An 11,568-nucleotide genomic window follows, 5' to 3' on the forward strand; every position below is an offset into this window, starting at 1 on the left:
GGTGTGTCTGTCTTCTAGCCAGATCATACCGTAATCCAAGGTGTGTCTGCATTCCAGCCGGATCACACAGGTCTTTGTCTTTGGATGTGATCCCTTGACAGAGTAGCCATATTGCTAGATTAAAATTCCTCCGCTGGGCTTGGATAAGACACACCATTAGTCATGTCATGTAAGTTTCTTTTATTTTACACCAGTTCTCCTCTCCACTTCACTTTATCCCCTTCTGTGATACTTGTCAATGGGAAGGGGTCAGTTCTCTCACGGATTCAAAGGCTTAACTAATTCATGTTAAATATAGTTCATTTGTTTGGTCTCTTTCTCCCTCACCCCATGCTCCCCACCTTCTCTCTCTTTTTTCACACATAATGATGCTTTTATTCATCCTTAAGGACTAGAGAAAAGCAAGCTCACTGACGCCTCACGTGAGAATGCTGTCATCTTGAGCTTCTGCCAGTTCTCTCTCCATCTGTTTCTGCTCATCTAGTCTCTCTCTCTCTCTCTCTCTCTTTCCATCCACTGCTCCTCTCCTCCTCTGCCCAGGGTAAGTAACTAGCGCTTGGTGCTGCTGTATGCCATGTCGAGAGAGCAGAGTACTGACCAGACTTGATGAGTGGAGAGACCTGAACCCAGGGTAACATCTTGTCCGTTACCTTCGTGCCCGAAGCCTCCGTGTGTTTGTTTTCACAGAGAGAATATCATACAGCTCAGCCTGGCTTCACTACCTGTGTGGCCAAGGGTGGCCTTGAATTTCTGATGCTTCTGCTTCTGCCTAACAGTGCTAAGATGACAGACAGCCATATACCACCACTAAAGCAAATAAAGCAAAAATAATTCAGAGGTGATCCGCTGGACTTCACATCTCTTAGGGTGGCATGTAATACCCGGTTGCCTTGGGCTGATCACACCAAGTTTGATTGCAGGCTAACGTTGTGCCCAGTCGAATATGGGAGGCTTTCTCCAGCTCTCCTCAGTCTCCACACTTCCTCATTCCCTTTACACTTGCTTAACAAACTTCTATTACCTTGACTGCTAGAGACATTTGACCCTTGACCTAAAGGTGTTTCACATGTAGTCAGGTGTGGGGTGAGAGCCTATAACTCTGGCTGCCTGGCACATACTATGCTCAGCAACTACCCACTGAATGATTAAAGTTAGAAATGCTTGAGAGGATGTAGTGTATGAGGAGTATTTCAGACACTCAAGTTTTGAAACCAGACTGGCATGGGGGAAGCTTTGTCTCCTTATCAATGCCAAGCAGACAGCCTAGCCCTGGGTTCTTTTTTGAACAGGACAGAAACGTATCGTTCCACTGGGGAAATCAGAACAAGGAGTAATAATTCGTTTAAAATTCTGTAGAACTCAGGGCTTTTGTTAGCTGACTTTACATTTGTGGAGAAACCCTAAAGCAGATTGGGTGTTTTAGAAGTGAGTTTTGCGGGCAGTGGTGGCACACGCCTTTAATCCCAGCACTTGGGAGGCAGAGACAGGCGGATTTCTGAGTCCAAGGCCAGCCTGGTCTACAGAGTGAGCTCCAGGACAGCCAGGACTACACAGAGAAACCCCGCCTTGGGGGGGTTGGGGGGGAAGTGAGTTTTGAGTCAAGGTGGAAGAGGACAGAGGATGGGCCAAGGAAGGAAGCAGAATTAGAGGTAGAATCCCAACAGAGCCTCAAGCAAGCCCCGAGGGAAGTGGAGAGAGCGACTCCCTCTATAGGAGTTATCTTCCAAGGATCTAACCAGGCCCCAACCCTCCTGCCTCATCCGGTCACAAGATAATGGCCAGCCTAGAAAAGGAATGTGCTAGCTCTCTGACCTAGGGAAATTCGGAAGGAGTTGGCTACTACCCAAGGATATTCATTACCTGGAGGTGTGTCTAGCAGCTGGGAACAAAAGCCCTGTCTGAAGGCGGATTCTGGTGGCCTTGGATGATGGTCAGCCTTGATTGTCAGCTGGATTTGGATGTATGGGTGCCTGGAGGAACAGAAAAGCCACACTTCTGGTTGGGCTTTATGAGACTGCTTCCTGAGACCGAAAGAAACTTGGAAGAGCAGCCGAAGTGGCAAAGACTCTGAATGTGGGCTGGTGGCCTGCTTGGACTAAACAGGAAAAAAAGGGAATCCATTGGAGCATGCAACCTCTGTTCTTCATGCGTCTGGCCACCTACTGCTGCTGTTATTGTAAGCATACACCAGACTCCAGCTTTGTCAGTCCTTCAACATGGATTCCCAGATCACTCTATTGTGATTCTCAGGAGCATCATCAGGACCTTGGACCTTGGATTGAGGGTTCATTGTTGGTTCCCTTGTTCTAAGTAAGGCTTTTAGAGTCTTAGGCTGAGCTGTTCCTGTGGTCTCTAAATACCAGAGTGGCCTTTGTTGGACTTTCCATCCAACCACTCTAATAAATCTCTGTAAGCATATGTGTGTAGGTATGTATGTATCTTACACTTACTTTTTTTTTTGTCTAAATTTTAGGAATTACTAGAAAATTCTTTCAGCAAAGCATTATATAACTAACTAGAAACATTTAAATTACACAGTAGTGTTCAAAACCTTGTCTTAGTATTTTCTCACTTATTAGAAGGATCAACAACCTATAATAGAGTGGATCAGGCATCACAAATCTTACATTTCTTGGATATTTCACTGAGTAGAACATTCAGACCATTTACACGGTTGTAAGTTGCTTTGCACCCTGAATGGAAAACACCACTACTTACAAGTATCAAGGATGTTCTAGCCGGGCAGTGGTGGCACACACCTTTAATCCCAGCACTTGGGAGGCAGAGGTGGGTGGATTTCTGAGTTTGAGGCCAGCCTGGTCTACAGAGTGAGTTCCAGGACACCCAGGGCTATACAGAAAAACTCTGTCTTGGAAAGGAAAAAAAAAAAAAGAGGTTGTTCTAAAGCTTTGGCTCTAGAAAGATGCCAACAGCAAATAAGCCGCAGAGGTGGCTAGTTTCCTGTGGAAGTTATAATCAATAGCCACAAAGATGGAGGTTTAAACAACAGGAATTTTATTACAGTTCTGAAGGCCAGAAGTCCAAAAGAAGTATCAATGGCCTGAGATCAGAGGGCTGTCAGGGATGCATTGCTTCAGGAGGCATTTGGGGAGGGTGGAGATGGGACATATTTTTTGTGTTTCTTTTTGTTTGCTTGGCTGATGTCATTTCTTGGCTTGTTTCCATCTTTGCACACATGCTTACACTATCTCCTACTCCCTGGCTGTTTCTAAAGTCTTATTACCTTTCTCCTTGAAGAAACTATGTAGCCAAGCAGGGTGGTACATACCTTTAATCCCTGCAGTAGGGAGGTAGAGGCAGGTAGATAATGAGTTCCAGGCCAGTGAAAGACTACAACATAGTGAGACCTTTTCTCAATAAAATAAAATAAGTTAAAATAAAATTAAATTAAAAACCATGAAAAAAAACCAAGAAAGACAGAAATAAGCAAACAAGCAAATAAACGAAAAATCATGGGAAGACTGCTGAGACAAAAAGTGTGCCTAATCCTGAAGACCTAATTCAGTCCCTGGAACCCACACAAAGGTAGAAGGCAAGAATCTGCTCCACAATGCTGTTGTCTGGCCCCCATGAGTGGATGGTGGCATGAGAATGAGGTAGACACTGCAACACACACACAAACACAAACAATCAATACAACAGAGTTAAGGAGAGCACAGGTGACACTATTTAGGGGCTGACCCTGGTAACGATTTCTCTGTGTCTCGAGTACTTAACCATCTTTGCAAAGTTCTTTTTTTTTTTTCTTTGGTTTTTCGAGACAGGGTTTCTCTGTGTAGCCCTGGCTGTCCTGGAGCTGGAGCTCACTCTGTAGACCAGGCTGGCCTCAAACTCAGAAATCCACCTGCCTCTGCCTCCCAAGTGCTGGGATTAAAGGCGTGTGCCACCACAGCCCGGCATTTGCAAAGTTCTTTTTCCTACAGAGACTGATCAACAGTTTCCAGAGATTAAGGCACAGACTTAGTCGGAGAGATCTTGTATTCTCTCTACTACACAGGAACTCTTAAATCATTTATTTATTCAGTTATTGAGGAGTTTCACCTTCTAGCCAGGCTGACGCTGAACTCAAGGAATCCCTCTGGGATTCCATTAAACTGCAATTTCTCCTTAATGACTGTTACAGGCTATTCTTCTGTTTTACTGTCTTACACTCTCTGTACACAGATCTTTGAAAACTTTGCTTCTGGGTAGGGGGTGGGGGAAGAGTGGTGCACACTTTTAAACCCAGCACTTGGAGGCAGAGGCAGGTTGATCTATGAGTTTGAGGTCAAACTGGTCTAAAGAGAGAATTGTAAGATATTTAGGGCTGCACAGAGAAACTCTGTCTCAAAAACCACAAAGGGGGAAAGAAAAAATGAAAGGAAGAAAAGAAGCCGGGCGGTGGTGGCACACGCCTTTAATCCCAGCACTTGGGAGGCAGAGGCAGGCGGATTTCTGAGTTCCAGACCAGCCTGGTCTACAGAGTGAGTTCCAGGACAGCCAAGGCTACACAGAGAAACCCTGTTTCGGAAAAAAACAAAAAAACAAAACAAAAAAAAAACCAAAAAACAAAACAAAACAAAACAAAAACCAAAAAACAAAACAAAAAAAGAAAAAAAAGGAAGAAAAAGGGAGGGAGAAGGAAGAGAGGAAGAGAGAGAGAAGCTTCAATTTGTAATTCCCATATAACAAAAGTAAGGCTCTCTACCTCTCTGTCTTCCACATTTCAGCCTCTGATGATGATGATGATGAAGATTTTGCTGATAAAGGAGGAATGAGGAAGAGGAAGCTAATGTGTTTGTTTGCTGAGGACACAGCACCTGCTAGCCTCTGGCATGGGCTCCCTGTATGCAAAATGCTTTCATCTTGGCTTGGTTGAAATTAGGTCAAAGCCTGCCAGCTCAACAATCTCCCTCCCTCCCTCCCTCCCTCCCTCCCTCCCCCCCCTCCCCCCCTCCTGTGGTGTGGGTGTTAGGACAGATTCTCACTGCATTACCCTGGAATTGTGGCACTTAAGTAGATCAAGCTTGCGTAACAGAGATCTGCCTCCCTCTGCCTCCCAAACTATCTAGTTTTTAAATTAACCATACAAAGAGAACACTCTTGCTTGTTTCTAACCCACGTTTGCTATTCAGATCAATCAATCAATCAATCAACCAATCAATCACATTTTTCTTGGGACTGGTCTTTCTTCTGCTATGCATTCAAGTCTAGCACTAGTGTGTAGACTCCAGACTCTCTTCATTCGTACAGTGGGGTGATCAGGTTTATGTTAAGCCTTTTACTACTGAGTTTTAAATGATCTCTAGGGTGGCTTAAGGTCTTCCAATGCGAAACTGCAGCAATCTCCAGTTCCCAGGGCAGCTTGCCCTAGGCTCAGTTACCAGATTCTCGAAGGGATGGCAACTAACTTTGCTCTGAGCCCTGTTCTCCGTTTCACCGAATGCTTCACCCTGCTCTCTGCATGAATTTCCTGGGGCATTTCTGCTTACTCACCAGCTTCCTGGAGCTATTAAAGTGGAGGGCAGTGTTCCAGAGAAAGCAGGATCCAGTTAGCTCATCAGCATTTGAAAAGGCTTGCTTTCAGTGCTGCACTGAGACCTGGCAACAGAGGTCGAGCCTGTCCTGGAAGGGGAACACAGTTTCTTCCCCTCCCCTCCCACCAAGACCTCCAAATCAAAGTTAGTTTCTTAGTACCATGTTATACTGATGCTTTAAACTTTTATTTTAAGAGCACTTTCCCAGATTCCTATAAAGTGGGCATAAAACCGCAAGTACCCGTCTTAAAATATATTTAGTATTTTATTTTGTCTTTTCAAGGATCATATATTTTCATTTCATTCTTGATCCTAACTCTGTGAGGCATTGACATGGGGAGATCTTCTGTTGGATATTTTAGATGTCTATAACTCCACTGTTAGGAATCCATGTAACAGGCAGGTGGAGAGGGACAAACTGAGCTTTTGATTCTTAGGATCTCCAAGAGATTGTCCCCATCCTGCTGAAGGAATTAACATGTCCCTGCGCAGTACTGTTAGCCTTTCAGCAATGCTCTGTCATTTTTGCATTGGTGAGTAGTAAACTTGCCTTTTTTTTAGTTTTTAGTTAGCTTCTTGACATTGTCAATTACTACACATAACAGGCGAGATTATAAGAATATATGAGTTAAAATACATTAAGCAATGTGTGGAAGTCAGATGTGAACATACAGAAAGAGCCTCAGGACAGAGGGTCTTTGACAGAGGATGCTCAACCAAGAATCAGAATGAGGGCTAGGAAAATGGATCAGGCCAGAAAGGACATTGCTTCACAGCTTGGACACCAAAATTGGTCACTCAGAACCCATGGAAAGGTAGAGGACAAAATGTTCCACAAAGACGTCGTCTGATACCACACAATTCTATGATGTACACATTCACACCAAGCATACTCACTCACACACGCATGCACACACACACGCACATCACTACCACCGCCAAAACCAACAATAGGGGGGAAAGGGATCAGAATGACTGTAGGTTGTCATTGGGAGTTCTGAGTCCTCAAAGCCCACATTCAACGGCTTTTCTGGTGTTTTACATGCATTATCACACTCAGTTCTGTCTTGGGCATTTGCTCCTTGGGTTGTGTTGGCATGTTGTCTACATTTTACTCATTTATCACAACCAAAGCAAACTAAGCCAAAAAAAAAAAAAGAAAGAAAGAAAAGAAAAATCCACAAAGTTAAACCTAAGATTTAAAGATTACTTGCTGGGTGCAATGGTACTCAACTTCATCCCAGTATTGGGAAGGCAAAGCTATACATATTTTTGTGAGTTCAAAGCCACCTTGGCCTACATAGAGTTCCAGGCCAATCAGGGCTACATCCCGAGAACCTGACTCAGAAAATGTAGAGGAATTTTAATCCGGCAACATGGCTGCTCTGGCGAGGGATCACATCCAAAGACCTAGGTCTGTGTGATCTGGGTGGAATGCAGATGAGCAACACACCTTTAATCCTTCTGGCTGGAATACAGACACACTCTTAGTACAAACCTTTAAGGTAAAATTAGTTTGTCGAAGAAAACAGCCATGTTGGATAGAAGGTGAGGGTCAGACATGACGAACCAAAAAGATTCGACAGATGAGTCAGAGGTAAAATATATCCAACTCACAGGAGAACAGCAGCGGATGAGTGGCTATGCAAGAGCAGAGGAGGGAGAGAGAGAGAGAGAGAGAGAAAGAGAGAGAGAGAGAGAGAGAGAGAGAGAGACAGACAGACAGACAGACACAGACAGACAGAGACAGAGAGACAGAGACAGAGGAGTGGTATATTTTACCAGGACAGTTTTACAGAGACAGGTTATAGAGAGAACAACCCAGACACGGATGAAGACAGAACTAGCCAGAAAATGAGAAGGAACAAGAAAATGAAAACAAACAGACAAAAACAACAGCAACAAAACACTACCTATAAAGCTAGAGCTACAGCTTACAGGTAAAACACTTGGGGGAAAACAAAATGCTCTAGGTTCTATCTCCAGTACCTCCAGTACTGTATAATTACAATGATAATTAGAATGGTAATGATAATAGATAAATAAATGAACAAAGTTAAAGAGTGTGCATTTTGCTGAAGAGTAGTGTTTGGTATAAAGTAAATCACACATGACTTCTCCTTATTAACATCGCTCATTGATGAGGACACCAGGGCTCTGGCAGGCACAGAACCAGACTATGGGTGATGACTTTGCATAAAGTGTATCAAAGATTGTGCAGTTTCTCTATTTTTCTCTTATTTCTTTGTTTAGCTAATGATGGAACATTAAGGAAGTTATTTAAGTTTAGTCCTGAGCTTTCAGTTTCTCATTTGTAAATTAAAGTGGGGAGAGCAATAACATTCGTGGTTCTTAAGCCGGGCGGTGGTGGTGCACGCCTATAATCCCAGCATTTGGGAGGCAGAGGCAGGCAAGATTTCTGAGTTCAAGGCCAGCCTGGTCTATAGAGTGAGTTCCAGGACAGTCAAGGCTACACAGAGAAACCCTGTCTTGAAAAAAACAACAAAAAAGAAAGAAAGAAAGAAAGAAAAACAACAAAAAAACCATTCGTGGTTCTTTCTAATAGTTCATAAGTTGTATTATGAGCTTTGATCAACACTGAACATGTTTGGTAAGGGGAGAATTTGTTTCTCTAGAAATGTACAGAATCTAACTCAGTTGTCCACAGCCACGTGGTGGGTGTCCTGGGTTCTGTTTCCCCGAACTGTGACAAACAAACAAACAAACAAACAAACAAAGCAAGGCAAAGCAAAGCAAAGAGAGTGCATGAAAGAATCTTCGAGAAAACTTAGGGGGAACCTGAAAGACTGGCAGCTTTGTTAGCTTTTAGCTAATGTAAAAAGAAAAGCCGTTGTTTCTGGGGGTTGCACAGCTCTCCTACACTAACGTGACTGCAGAGAGCAGGCTGGGCTGTGATGGCGGTGTTGATGGTACTGGGATTGCAAAGCTCTTTCTTTCTTTGCCTGTGAATGGAGGACCGAATGTGCTAGACACATTTTTGTTAGGGTGGCAAGATATTTTGACAACAGTAACTTCAGGATAGAAGGGTGTTCTGCCCCTCGGGTTGAGCATAGTCTGTCATGGAGGGGAGTGGGTGGCAAGGCATCGAGAGCCCTTCTAGCTGTGACAGCAGGAACTGGATAGCTGTCCCGGCAGGAAGCTCGCAGAGCAATCCTGGTGCTCAGCTCACTTTCTCCTTTTTATTCAGTGCAAGACTCCATTTCCAAGGGTATGTATAGCCAGTGGCATAAATTGACTGGTGATATGTGATATAAATGCCGAAAAAATGGTAGGGGAACTGGACTTTAGTAAGATGCCTTTCAGAGTTGGACAGACATATGTGAGTGAAAATTTATGACAATTCTGAGGTGACTTCTCTCCTCCCCTTTCTTCCTTCTGAACAGTGCGGGGAACCAAACCCAGGGCCCCCAGTATGCTAAGCATGTGGGCAGATACGCTGCAGCTGAGCTATGGTGCTGGCTTCTTGTTTTTAAAGCATTGTGCCAGAGTTTGGCTAAGCTGTCCAAGCCTGGCCTTTAACTCTCTTTGTAGTTCAGGCAGGCCTTGAACTTGTGCTCCTTCTTCTTCAGTCTTCCAAGGAGCTGGAATTACAGGCTTGTGACTCTTAGGAGTGTAAGAAAAGTTAGGTGGCACCAAAGTTGTTTGACACCAGCAATGTGTGAAGCAGGAGCCACAGCAGCTTTCTTTTCTTTTTTTCTCTTTCTTTCTTTCTTTCTTTTTTTCTTTCTTTCTTTCTTTCTCTTTTTTTTTTTCCCCGAGACAGGGTTTCTCTGTATAGCCCTGTCTGTCCTGGAGCTCACTTTGTAGACCAGGCTGGCCTGGAACTCAGAAATCTGCCTGCCTCTGCGTCCCAAGTGCTGGGATTAAAGGCGTGTGCCCACAGCAGCTTTCTAAATGCTTCGTCATGCTTATGGTGGCAAGGAGAAGCACTTTGGACTTTACCTTCCCAAGGTATTGGTCTAAGATCACCTCTGCTGCAATAACTGCTGTATGTTTTCAAATATGGCAGCTATCGGTGCTTCCTTCTCAATCCCTGTTGTGCCTCATACCTAAACTTGCTTTGTTTTGTTTGAATTCCATGACTAAAGAACAACAGTAGCAAAAAGAAACGTGTTTTTATTTAGCAATAGTACTTACATATAGTTTTGTGTGTGTGTGTGTGTGTGTGTGTGTGCGCGCGCGCACTAAAGTGTGGGCCCTCAGAGGCCAGAGATGTTGAATTCCTTGGACCTGGGGTTACAGAGGGCTACCAAGTGGATGCTGGGAACTGAGCCATGATCCTCTGGAAATTTAGCAAGTATTCTTAATCACTGAGCCATATTTCCAGACTATTTATTTATTTATTTATTTTTAATAAAAATGTTGTTCATAGGTTCCAAAGAGCAGTTCCTAAACTAATAAAGAGCAGTTCCTAAACTAAGGAGTATCCTCTCACTCCCTGCACAGCTATTTTTGTTATGATAAGAACTCGCTTAAGCATTTGGGAAACTGTGTTCACATTAGATATTCCAGTCCTCAAACAAATTCTTGCAGTGGAGTTTGCGGTGGAGTTTTTTTTTTTTTTTTTTTTTTTTGGTTTTTCGAGACAGGGTTTCTCTGTGTAGCCCTAGCTGTCCTGGAACTCACTCTGTAGACCAGGCTGGCCTCCAACTCAGAGATCCATCTGCGTCTGCCTCTGCCTCCCAAGTGCTGGGATTAAAGGCGTGCACCACCACCACTTGGCTGAGTTTTTAGCATAATAAAAGCAAGATACCAGGACAGAGATAAGAAGGTGGAACAAATGCTGGAGCAGGTACTCAAATAGCAGCCTTAAAAAAGCTTAAAGATTTACACGTTAGACTGAGAGGGGAATATGGCTTTAGGTATGTTCTGCCCCTTAGAAAATATTGATGGAGCCGGGGATGGTGGTGGAACATGCCTTTACTCTCAGCACTCCAGAGGCAGAGGCCAGTAAGATGTCTGTGAGTTCGAGGCTAGCCTGGTCTAAAGGGTTAATTCTAGGTCTACAGAGTGAGTTTAGAGACCAGAGTCTCCAAAAAAAAAAAAAAAAAAAAAAAAAAAAAAAAAAAAAAAAAAAAAAAACCAGACATGAATGGAGTAAGTAAAGAATACTAAAGGATACTTTTAGATTTTATAAGTTTCTGTGATATTTTAAAGTAGTTACTTTAAACTTTTACATTTTGAAATTATCTGTTGTTCACTTAAAATGACAGTGCCCCCACCCCCTCTTCTGATAGACCTCACGGTAGGTAGCTCCGGCTGTCCTGGAACTTGCTATTCGTGCCACACTGCTGTTGAGCTCATGGCCATCCAACATCTCTGTCTTCAGACAGCTGGGATTAAAGATGTGCCGTTTAGTGTTTTAAAAAGCGTTCTAAATTAGTTGTGGCCTGAGCAGCTAGAAGCAAGCAGTAGTTTTAATTCATGAATATATCTGCCGTAGAACATTTTCCTCTCTATTTTTGCTCCCTCTGTTCACAGCACTGGTGGAGATGAAAGGTGATACGCACAGGAACAATGCCAAAACGCAGTGGTTTTGACAAAGAGGACTCAAAAGAAAACGTGGATTGTTTGGGGTTGCTTCCTGGCTCTTTACCCTGCTCCCTCAAAGCATCTTTTTCCTTTTGGGCTCTTCATGAATCCTATTGGATGTTCCTGCTCTGATCTTTTTTTTGTTTGTTTGTTTGTTTTGGGGCCCATCTTTGTCAAGTGCAGTGCTACCCAGTACTTCTGATTTTTCTCTATCTTCTCTCTCGTCTAAGTTATGCGGAGGGCTGAGGGGTGCTCGTGGGTTTCGTATGATAGCCGAATCCTTCGCGGGTGGAGTAGTTAGTGAAGAAAGACTAGGCATCGTTGGGCCGGAAACATACTGTTCACTTAAGCATTCATTTAAAACCAACGAACATTTAAACACCTTTTATAGGCACCAGAATGCGAAAGTGAATGGTGGAATGGCTTCCATTTCCAGGAACTGAAATCTTTTAGGTGAATTAGTGGGAAGCCAGCATGG

At 43.6% G+C, this 11,568-nt stretch overlaps 1 pseudogene; it reads right to left on the minus strand.

Annotated features, from left to right (window-relative positions):
* Window positions 1–418: 418 nt before the first annotated feature.
* On the minus strand, window positions 419–638 carry LOC116091647 (annotated as a pseudogene).
* Window positions 639–11,568: the final 10,930 nt, after the last annotated feature.

This window comes from Mastomys coucha, unplaced genomic scaffold (genome assembly GCF_008632895.1).
Source record: "Mastomys coucha isolate ucsf_1 unplaced genomic scaffold, UCSF_Mcou_1 pScaffold15, whole genome shotgun sequence".
NCBI lineage: Eukaryota > Metazoa > Chordata > Mammalia > Rodentia > Muridae > Mastomys > Mastomys coucha.